The 11,853-nt window shown below is 43.2% G+C and overlaps 1 protein-coding gene across 1 annotated transcript in view; it reads left to right on the top strand.

The window, feature by feature from the left end:
• Positions 1–6,181: 6,181 nt before the first annotated feature.
• The window catches only part of LOC127194729 (broad substrate specificity ATP-binding cassette transporter ABCG2), a 101,401-nt gene continuing 95,729 nt past the window's right edge, over positions 6,182–11,853 (top strand). Inside the window, exon 1 of the mRNA XM_051152295.1 lies at positions 6,182–6,427. The gene's annotated coding sequence lies outside the window, so the exon portion shown is untranslated. The remainder of the gene's footprint in view (positions 6,428–11,853) is intronic.

Here is an 11,853-nt window from a genome sequence, read left to right as displayed (position 1 = left end):
TTGTTTAGAGACAAGATATTCTCTGTGTCACTTTGGCTGTCCTGGACTTGCTTTGTAGACTAGGCTGGCTTTGAACTCACAGAGATTCGTCTACCTCTGCTTCCCCAAGTGCTGGGATTACATGCATATGCCACCTGCTGGGCTGAAAAGACAGATTTTGGTTGCGCCAAATTCCATGTTCTCACATGGAAACAGTTTCAGGAGGTTTTGCAGTTTTAAAGAACAAATAAAGACATACATCAAGTCAAGTGTAAAATACATTGATGAGTACATCAAAGAGGTACTTACAGCAAGAGAGGGAAAGCTCTTGCTTCTGTCTTTCTTTTTTCTTGTCTTTTCTCTTTTGAGACAGAGTTTCTGTGTGTGATCAGCCCCGCTGTCCTGGACTCACTTTGTAGTTCAGGCTGGCCTCAAACTCACAGAGATTGGCCTGCCTCTGCCTCCCAAGAGTGAAGACTAAAGGCTTGAGCCACCATGCCCAGATGGGGAAGCTTTTCTGCAGAAAATAATTATTCTTCCTATATTAATTAATACAGTAAATTATGATAGCAGCTATTTTAAAAAACAATCTTTCCCCAATGACTGACACAGAGATACTATTATTTATTTATTAAGCTGTAGGCATTATGCTCGGCAGATTCTGAGCTACTCTAATCCTAGTACCTTTAAAAACCTCACAAAAGCCAATCATTTGCCAATCTGATGACCCCTGGAGGGCTTCTGCTTCATCAGTCTGTCCTTACAGCCATGTGCTCATCACCATCTTGTCTCATGGTGACTCTTCTCCCTCCTGCTCCTCTCTGCTCTGCTCCAAGCCCAGGTACCTCAAGCTCTGCCTCCCTCTCTTTTACCCAGTCATAGGCTTCAGCATCTCTACTTAGCCAATCAGGGATGATTAGGGAACATTCCTTATCATCACATGGTAACAGGAGATAGTTCAACATTCCTAACAATGCCCATGGCATGGTGGTAACCAGATCTCAAGGCACTGAAATCAGCATTTGAGAAGACAGTGGGCCTTCCCCCAACACCTTTCTGTAGGCCCAAGATGCTCTCTCCTGACATTCTTACCTTTTGGTTTAGTAGAACCTAGTTCCTTGCTAAGTTACTAGATTCTAAATGTTTTTTATTTATTATCACAAGATGTTAGTTCCCATGCGGAATGAAGGGAAGAATGGGTGTTGCAGAGGCTAAAACTAGACCAAGATAAGTTTAGCGTAAGAACTGACAAGATCCCAGCCTGTCCACAGTACTCATATTTGAATTAGCTATATCAGAAAGGCCAGTTGCAAACGCTGCCAGAAATAAGGAGCTGGGCTTTTGGCACCATTCCTTTGTTCAGACTTTTCTCAGTGAGGAAGGTTGGAAAGGGAAGGGCAGAGGTTTCCCAACTTGGGCAGGGGAGAACAGAGGTTCCAACCAAACACAATTAGCCAGGATTAAAATGTTAATTAAAGAATTTGTATCTTAGTAATAAGAAAGGGGGAAGGATAATACTTTAACGATTTAAAAAATAAGAAGATAAGATGCCAGGCAACAGATATTAGATGGAGAAGTTTTATTGTATGAATATAGGGAGAGAAGGATGGGGGAGTGGTGCCTGAGAGAGAAAGAGGTGGGGAGGAAGAAAGGAAGAGGAGGAGGGAGAGGAAGGGAGAGAGAGAGAGAGAGAGAGAGAGAGTGGAGAGGGGGAGAGGGTAAGAGGGGGGCAAGGTGGGTCTGTTGTTTTATATTACTGGGCAGGGCCACACCCCTCCACCCTGTGGCAGGTGGGCAATGACATCACAGTTGGTGGACTGAAGCAGAGTTGTAACAAAAACTACAGTGATTTCTGCCAAAGTCCCATTTCTAGCCACTTAAATACGTTAGTTCTTAGATTACTAGTAATTATAAATACAGGGAATTATAAAGTCAATGTAGTTATACAAATATGTAAATTTTGGCTTTAGAAATATGTTTGCTTTATTTGTTACTTTCACTCCATTAGGCCAAAGTGTGTTCTTGATTACTTAATTTTAGACATAGTCATCCTAGTTAAAATGCAAATGTTATGCCAGGTAGAGAGAGAATAAAAAATAATTCAGATCTGGATCATGAACTAATGTTTGATATGATGTGAGATTTTGTTTTTCAATGGCTTTAGCAGCATTCCTCTCTCTCCTGAAGGCACTGTCCTGCCCACTATCCAGCCCATCTACATCAGACCCTAGGAATGAACTTCCTAGTTATGAGGGAACTTATGATGTTTAACTGAAAAATATGTGACATCCCCCATGACCAAAATGTGATGCTTTGCAGACAAGGGGAACTGTGACTGAGAATCTGTGAAAGGACTCTGTGTCTGAGGCGGCTGACTGATTAGATCTGCACTGTGGAGAGACTGGAATGTTGCATGTCTAGAGGCTAATCGCCTAGTCCTGGCCTAGTTTTAGTGAGCCACCCTCTTAATAGCCACCCTTTACCCACCTCTGTGTCAGACCTAACATTTTGTGACTAATAGATAAAAACATCTGAAACTTGTTAACTTAGCAGACACCAGCCCAGAAGCTAAAAATGACATCCCTACCTTTCTAAATATATTCTAAATTTTCTAAATTTGATTTGTGACTTTCTTTGTTCTGTAAAATTATGAAGCTGCTTAAGGCACTTTGGGTCATAGGATCTGGGGTAACTTAAATCTGTGCTCCTGAGCCATGGTCACTTGAAACCGCTCAAGAATAAACTCTCTTATTTCCTTTAAGATGAGTGCCGTGGGTCTTTTTACACTGCCATTCTCATTCTCCATGAATTTCATTCTTTGTGTTGGAGAGATAAGTAGCCAGGGGACACTGACTCAGTGGAAGTTTCCTGAGACCATGGATGTCTGGCCCTCTATTCCTGAACTAAAGCCCATCTGAGCAGTGAGAGATAAAGCTTCTGTCAAACTCGAAGACTGGCCACTTTTTCTGCATCAGCACCAAGCATCTTTTAGCCTTTTCTACCTCAGCATGAGAATCCTGGGGGAATCCTGTTTCCTTGGTAACCATTTCTTCAACAGTCTGATAGCTCAAAAATGATGCAAAAGTTTCTCTATAGATGATCTTTGCTCCCACCAGGACTGCCACACTGCTGCATGCTCTCCCAGACAGGAAAGAGGAACAAGAAAGGCTCATTTTTCTTTTGTACTAATGAATTCTGACAGCTTAAAACATTAGTCTGGTGCTCTCTCTCTCTCTCTCTCTCTCTCTCTCTCTCTCTCTCTCTCTCTCTCTCTCTCTTCTCTTCCTTCTTTCTTTCTTTTTAAAAAGTTACATTTTTGTGTATATACGTGTTGGTGTACACATACCAAGATGCCTGAGTGGAGGCAAAAACACCTTGTGGGAGTCAGTTCTCTTTCCACCAATATGGGTTCCAGTTACTGAACTCAGGTCATCAAGCATGGCCACAGGTGACTTTATCCACTGAGCCATCTCATCAGCCACCCACCTTTTAAACCAATTAATGTATTTACCAGTGTGTGGTACACACATTCACGTGCTTGCACCAGTGTAAACATGTCACCGTCCATGGGTTGAGTGAGGTCAGAGTACAACGTTTGGGGATCTTCTTTTACTTTCCTTTTTCTCCTTAGATAGATTCCTCGATTTGTATTAAATTTCTTGTCTGAAAGATTTGAGGTTTGCAATGCAAGGCGGTACTGAGGGAGACCACCCTTTGTGTAAGTGACTTATTAGAAGAGTTATAAATTCCATGAGTAAACAGACGTAACAGCAGCATCGCAGGAGCTCTCAGCAGGTTCTGGCCCCAATGCTGTAGGAGGACACCCAGCACCACCTGGTTTCGGATGAGAGTTCAGATCGACGAAACAGAACAGGAGTTCCTCCTTAGGTCTCAGTGGAAGGGAAAGGTTTCCGTAATATGGTTAGTGAGTCATCCACAGTATGTGATGCCAAGCTGTCCTTGATTCCCAGGTCACCGTGGAGTCAGCCTTGCCTTCTGGGAAACGACTGTGTGACTCTGAGAACGTTGGAGAGGAGAAGGACGTCTAGTTGATATGTATCCACTAGTACCAGTTGTCCTCTCATAGCCGGGGAGTCTGGCAACCCAAGTCTGTAAACTCCCTTGGGGCAGTAAGAATGGCAGGCACTTGCCATTCTCCTGAAAGCCAGGGGGCCTGGGAAGTTTGCTTAGGGATTAGAGAGTTACAGACAGGCTCTTGTTTTCTTGTGATAGTTGCAGCTGGAAGAAAAAGCTTCTGCAAGTAGGCATGGCCTGATTAGCTGGTAGTTGAGAAGCTGATATTGTCTACATGCGGAAGTGATGTTTTTGATACCAAGCAGGTATGTTTCCTTTAGCTGACTTAGTAACCTATGGTGCCATGTTAGAGCCCAACTTCGCAGGCCCTCCTCTCAGAGACACTTCCAGGCACACTACGGGTACTTTTTTGAATCCCTTGCTAGCAGGCTCACCTTGGAGGTGCACGTCCATCAAAGTGGTGCCACATTTGTTCCCCATCCCAAAGCTTGACTGCAGATTCTTGCCATGTAGGCTCTGAGTCTCTATAGAAATTTCGCCGGGAGGTCTTGGTGCTGGGACACAAACTCTTCTGAGAGCCCCTGCCATGCTGCTCCTAACCGTGTGCTTGCCACATCAGTAACTCTCAGAACAAACTCCTCAGACCTCAGTAATCTATCTCAGTGTCCACTGGAATCACCAACCTCAAATCCAAAACCTAATAGTTGTGGATTTAGGGGAAGAGGGGTGGTGGGTTTGTTGCATATATATATATATATGTATATATATATTGTATGTGTGTGTGTGTGTGTGTGTGTGTGTGCGCGCGCGCGCGCGCGCGCTTGTGCGCCATAACATAAAAACTGGCCACAGAAACCTGGTAAGGGCTTATTAACAGTATTGAACATTTTTTCCCTTTGCTTTGGACTATGTATATTTTCATGTAGTGACCTGGGATGCCTGGCAGGAAGGAGAAGTTCTCAAGACACTTGTGCCTTTCCTTTCCTTTTGGCTGCCAGATTATTGAAACAGTGGATCCTAAGAAATAACAATTCACCCAAGAATCTCATGCTGGGAGAAACAAAGACAAGACCCAGCCAGGGAAGGCACTTAGAGCCAGACAAGGCACTGTGCCCCAGAGAGAGAGATTTACAGCTTCTCAGATGACCTTGTAGGAGTGTCTGACCAACAGGAAAGCTTCCCTGAGACAGTGGTGGCTGGACAGTTAAGACCCTGAAGCTTGTCTGGGGGGTGGGAGGGGGGGGGAGGGGGCAGGGTCGGCAGAATCCCTGGATCTCGTTGTCATTTTTTTCATGGTCTGATTCTCTTTTGCATTTTTTCGGTGATTCATTTAATAGACTTACTAAGAATGGGTGGCTGACCCTGGCCTGTTAAGGCAGCCAGAGCACAGGCTCTGGCCCTAGCTCTGGTAACAATGCGAGGCTATATTAAGCAGCTCCGTGTTGTGTTAAATGACCTTTCGCTTTCTGTACCACTGCTATAAAACACTCTCTCAAAATAAATTAAACCGTTATCTCTTTCCACCCTCCACTGTCGGAAGTCTGTAACTTGAGAATTTCAGAATTCTGTCAGCACAGTCTGACCAGCCTTTTTTGGTTTTTGTTTTGGAAAGGACCATGTGGCATCGCACACTCCTAGCGCAGCTTAGCTTGCCTTTCCTCTTAAATCTCTGGTGGGCCTTGCAGTGAAACCTAACTCTGTTTTTGCTTTGGTTTCTTTTTCTTCCTTTTCAAATGTATCTTCTTCCTGCCTGCGGTTTTTTTTTTTTTTTTTTTTTTTTTAAAGACAGAGCCTGGAAAAGGAGAAGCCCCTTTCCAAAGGGCTAAAAGACAGGAAGTTTACACGGGAAGCTGGGTGGGGGCAGCGTTGTTAGTTCGGTTCTGAAGTACAGTTGCTGCTGAGGCTGGGGATGCTGCGGCCAGAGCAGAAGATATAAAAAACGATCTCTCTGGCTGGATTTCCTCCTTTTCCAATCTCCTTGTTAACAACTCTAGGAAAAACGTCCAAGCTGGTTAAGAGGGGTGAGGTTGTCTTCATCTTCAGTTTGAATCCAGTTTCTTTCTGGATTCAAGATAACCAGCCAACAGAGACTCTACTTTGATCCAGAAATTAACTGGAGAACTTTATGATTTTCTTTTTTCTTTCTTTTTTTTTTTTAAAGTCTTGATTTTGCCTGTCACTTGGGGCAACATTTATCAACCTTGGGGATTGATAAGTTTCCCCTGCCCCCTACTTTTTCTCAACTCTCCTGCTAGCAAGAGTGGACACTACTCTTGGGGTGTCTTTTGTCTGTGTGGCTGACAGATACTAGCTGAAGTCATTTCTCCAATGTGGAAATTGCTGGCTCTCACTACCACTGTCCTACTGAGGTTTGGGCTACTTTCCTTTTCACATCTCATCACACAGAACTGAGGTAAGTTGTCATTTTTGTTTTCTACTGACAGAGGGCAACCTTAGGGCCTTGGGCATGCAGTACAAATGATCTACCTCTGAGCTATGCTCACAGACCTATGTTGTTTTATATCTTTATGCTAAGTAGAAACTATTATTCTTTTGACTTGTGCACTGAAAAGTGTGATTAAATCTGCAGCTTTTACACTTTATTATGTGTATAAGTCACTCTGGGATCTTATTAAAATAGGATAAAAGGATAAAAGATGGGGTTTAAGAGCAATCAGAATATGTTGCATGTATGCCTATAATCATTAAAGAACAAATTTAACTAATTACAGGAATAAAAACAGGAACTTGAGTTTGTAGCTCGGTGGTGGGGTGTTGCCTACCATATTTAAGGCCCTGGGTTCTTTCTTGGTGCCACAGGTAGTTGGAAATTTGAAATAGCCCAGCTGTGAGCCTGTTTGTTTTGTTTGAAAGCCCTTCTCTCACTATGTAGCACTGGTTGGCCTACAACTGGCTATGTAGGCCAGGCTGGCTTCACACTCACAGAGGTCTGCCCACCCACATGCCTCCTCACTGCTAGGATGCACCTCTGCATCCTGCCTTGACTGTCTTACTTTTATCACATCTGTAGGTCACTATCCTACCTCTGAACTGTATCCCCAGGTCCTAGATGCTGAATTTTATCAACTGCATTGCTGTGATCTGTATGCCAGCCTTGAGTGACAGGGGCTTAGCTTTCTAGAGATTTTGCTTTGTAAGAAGGGGTTGGAAATACATGGGCAGGATGATGGGATTTGGCTGAGCACTTGATTGACATTGAGCACTGAAGAAAGCAAAATCAGACAGTTTCTCTGCCCTGGTTGCCTATTTTGATGACTTATCTTTAAGTTAGAAGTTTCCGTTAAACAGTTCTAGATGTGGTAAGCCAGGTTAGTCAAGTTAGAGAGGATGTTAATCTTTGAGCAAAGCCCTTTCTTCCCTCTCCACACACTGAACATTTATTTACCCGTCTGTAGCTCCTTTCGTACTGCAAGACCAGAGAGGAGTGGTCAGGACAGAAACTACATGCTGACAAGTTTGAAATGGCTATTGCTGGATCTTTTACAGCGGAAGTTAGCCATCCATCCATGGTGTAGGCAGAGGTGCTGTTTACTCTTCAGTCCAATCGGGCTCTGACCCTGGCACTGTCTTTGGCACTGGCGATAGAGGACTGAAACAGAAATCCCTGCTTGTTTGAAGCTTACCTTATAGATCATGAACAAGAGGAAAATAAATGCGTGATATATCATATAAGGGATTTTCAAGAAGACAAAAGGAGTTTTAACAAAAAATAAAAGTGTTAAGGAGAAATATTTGAAAGAAGTCTGAAGAGACTAGCTGAGAGAAAAGCAGGAGTGGTGAGAGGCATAGGTGGAATCTTCTGGAGAAGCAGCCAGAAGAGCAATGCAGATGGAGTAACCACGTTATGGTTCCCACACCTGTTCATGCGGTTGTTTGCAATAGTTACTGCTGCTTTAAGGCAACTTCTCACATGGCACTGTTCCATGAAGCCAGCTCTTTCGTCACGATACAGGTATATAGTAAATTTTGGCAACAGGTGAGTATTTCCAAAACTCTTTTGCCTGTGGCAAGAAGCAAGGTTACATCAAATACATGCCAATACCCTTGCTCTAAGTTATAAGGCCAAGAAATAATGCACACTTGAGACAATAGTGTCAAGTTCATGAAAATCTGTTGGCTGGCAGGCAGGTCGTGTAAATTTCTACCCAGGGTATGTGATTATCCTTGGAAAGATTAAGCATTGTTTCCTTGGACTGAAAAATTGCATACATTTCCTGAAACTAGGTGACCACCTGGTCATCTTGGGTGATTGTATCACACTGACTGCTTAGCATTGGCTTTGGCTGTTGGTAGATTAGGGACCCTGCAAGAATGAGAGGCAGAGCGCCATGAGAAAAGTGAAAAGCATGTTGTAAGCTCATATGCTTGTATGCTGCTACAGCTGATTTGAGGTGTGGAATCACTGGACGATGCTGAGAAAGCATGGAGAAAAGTGCTATGGACATTCATAGAGTAGCTTGTCGTGGGCATCTGATATTTTAAAGCCTCCATCATTATAGTGTGTTTCAGTGGACATACAAATACCCTTGTATTCTGTGTCCATTCAAAAACTCCCACTCTCTCATCACATTGTTAACAGATTTTTAGTTAGGAAACATTTACTAGGCTACTGACTGCATCGTAGGTAGTAGATGCTGGGTTGTCTATAAGACTATAAATCTTAGTCTTGTGCTGCTTTGGCGACTGACATTTCAACCTGATTTAGGCTATAATAATCTAGTAATTTATCTGTCTTTTGTTCCTTCAAAGGAGATGAGTTAAGTAGGAATTGCAGGGAGGTTGCTGGTAATCCTATTTTTGGTATTGATTGATCTCTGCACTTCTCTTAGGGACACAGTATAGGCTCAGTACCTTTATCTACAATACTTGGGGCCAAAAGTGTTTCAATCTGGGAATACATGCATGTGTTTCTTAAACTCTGAGGACCAGACTCCAATCTAAGTGCAAAACTTATTCATATTTCATTACTCATATACACTTTGCAATATAGCCTGAAGGTGGGTTCGCCATTTTTACCGTAATGTGTCACTTTAGACTACTTGTGGAATTTCCAACTCCTTGTTACTCAAAAAGCTTCGGACTCTGAACTACTTCAGTTTTTGGACTTCTGAGTTTGGGATTCATACTTGTATTGTTCCCGTGTTCTTAGAAGTAGAAGGGCAGGTTCAGCGGAACCCATTTAATGCTTGCTACCATCCCAGCTGCCATGCCACACGGGATGCCACCTACATGCTCATCTACAAAGTTCAATCTTTGAATATTTTCAGGTCAGGTGGATAAGTTCAGAGGTCATATCTGATATCCTCTCTTTGGAGTGGTACTATTCATAGTGTATTTCTAGACCAGCATTAATTGACAAATGTATGACAATTATTACTAAGTAACAATTGCAAATGCAAATCCACAGACATTAGCTTTACCCTATTAAGTCAGAATCCTGGTGTGTGGTCCCATAGTGAATGTATTTTCTTTATGGCTGTGTGAGGGGTGGTGGCACTAGCGCTTGAACTAGGGTTGTTCGGATGTGCCCTTCTGCTGGCCGACACCCTGCCATTGAGCTAATCTACCCTGAGAACTGACATTTACTGAGACTCGCCACATGTAGCTATTGATAAATACTAACTTCTGTTAGTATTGACCAGGGTCAATTGTGATTTTTATGTAGGACTGTCAAATAAAATACACCTTTCAAAGTATATCTCCTGTGTAATAATTTAAATTTAAGAGTTGGCTTTCATCGGTATTTGTTAGTAATTCCACATCCGGGCTCATGCAAGCAAACCTAATTAAATACAGTGGGACACACACAAACACACACATACACACACACACACCAGCCAGGAGGTAGAAAACGAAGGGGATGAAGGGGTTTCGTGGTGGTATAATGAGCAGAAATATAACAAAAGTACATTATATATACACATATGTAGAAAATTGTTTAAAAAAAAAGGAAAAAAAGAAAAGAAAGAAAGAAAGAAGGAAAAATTTCACACATGTGCCCCTCAGAGGGGTTTTCAGTCTCTGAACTGACTCAGGGCTGCATATTAGGTAAAAGGCACACATTGGTCCCCTGGTTTCTTCTGCCTCACAGACCAAGGTATTTTCCTTCTTACATATGTCATGAGACTATCGGTCACTATGATAGGTGTGCTCTTGCCACAGAGCCCAGCAGGTCACAGAAGCTTGGTCCCCCCCCGCCCCCCCCGTCCCCCTAGCTACCCTGGAACTCGCACCACATTCTCTCTGCCCCGGCTGGCCTTGAGCTCACTGTTGTCTTCCTGGGGCTAGAGTGCACAGTGCCACATCAGTCACACCTACCATTCTTCCTGACTTACAGAGTTCTTCAGATTTAAGTCATCAACTTATTATTATGTCTTTTTTGTGTTTGGTTCACCAAAGTATTTCCTGGTTGTAAGTCATAGCCTTTAATAGGTGGGCCATCTCTCTAGCCCTCACCAAACATTTGAAAAATATTTTATTTATTTGTTTATACTTATTGGTATATGTGTCTATGTAAGTGCATGCACACTTATTTGTGAGTGCATACATCTATCTATGTACATGGAGGCCGGAAGAGGGCGTCAGGTATCCTCCGGTATTACTCTCTGCCTACTTTCATTTTCTCTGTAGGCTGGAAGCCAACAATCTCCAATGTCTCTGGCCACTCTCAGAATGGGAGTTACAGGCGTGCGCAAGATGCCAACTTGTTGCATAGATGCTGCAATTTAAACTCTGGTCTTCATGATTACAAAGCAAGCACTCTTAGCAGCTGTGATGACTCTCTAGACTTCAAACACTTACTTCGTGAGGTGTGTGCAAAGATGCCATAGAACCTGTATGGAGGTCAGAGAACAGCGTGCAGGAGTCAATTCTTTCCTTTTGGCCTGTGGGTCCTAGTGATTGATCTCTGGTCATTGGGCTTAGCAGCAACTGTCTTGACTTTCTTTGCCACCTGCTGGTCCTCATCAATGAATTGCTAATGTAGTGATGACAGTACTATCCCAGAGAGTCAAGTTGTAGATGGGATTTAGTACAAGGAGCTGCCCTGGCCTTCACATAGGAAAGTCAACAGCTCCTCTCTTTAGAATAATAAGAAAGGTAGCTAGGGTACTTCTGGCAATCTAAGAGTTCCCTCTTGCTTCAGTTTTCTCAATAAAGCTGCAAGTGACATTATCACAGGGAATCACACACACACACACACATGATCTCACGCATCCAGGTGTGAACACATGAACATACACATGCATGGACATGGGGGGATCACATGATGGACAGTATGAATGAATGACTCAGATGACTATTGAAATAGAAAAATTAGGATGGGGTGGAGACATGTTCCTGTGCTTTCAGCACTTTGGAGGCTGCGGGCACGAGAATCATGCAATTGAGGACAGCCTATTACATAGTAAGACTGTCTCAAACACACACCACACACACACACACACACACACACACACACCAGGAAAGGCTAAGGGTAGCAGCCATACTGTATCAATTGGTAGTTGCCAGTGAGACATTAGGATGAGTCATTATTATGTATTTCCCCAGTTTTACTCAGCTGCAGCATGAAGGCACACAGTAGGGATGTTAGTAAGAGGCAGTGGGTTTTGCCTAGAGTGTGGCTAGGCAAAAGAGGGAGTTTAGGTGTTCTAAAGGGTGGGACAGTAACAAAAGATTGTGGCCTTTCAGCAGGCTGCAAAGGATGAAGCACAGTGAAGCACTGGTGTGCGGGTTCTGGTGGAGTGTTAGGGCTGTTGGAATTGGGTCACTATTGGAACTGGAAGGGATCAGTGCCTATGGAAACTTGAAAGTGAGCCT

The sequence above is a fragment of the Acomys russatus genome, chromosome 10 (assembly GCF_903995435.1).
Source record: "Acomys russatus chromosome 10, mAcoRus1.1, whole genome shotgun sequence".
Lineage (NCBI taxonomy): Eukaryota > Metazoa > Chordata > Mammalia > Rodentia > Muridae > Acomys > Acomys russatus.
The sequence above is the reverse complement of the archived record's forward strand: the minus strand, read 5'-3'. Positions and strand labels throughout refer to the sequence as shown.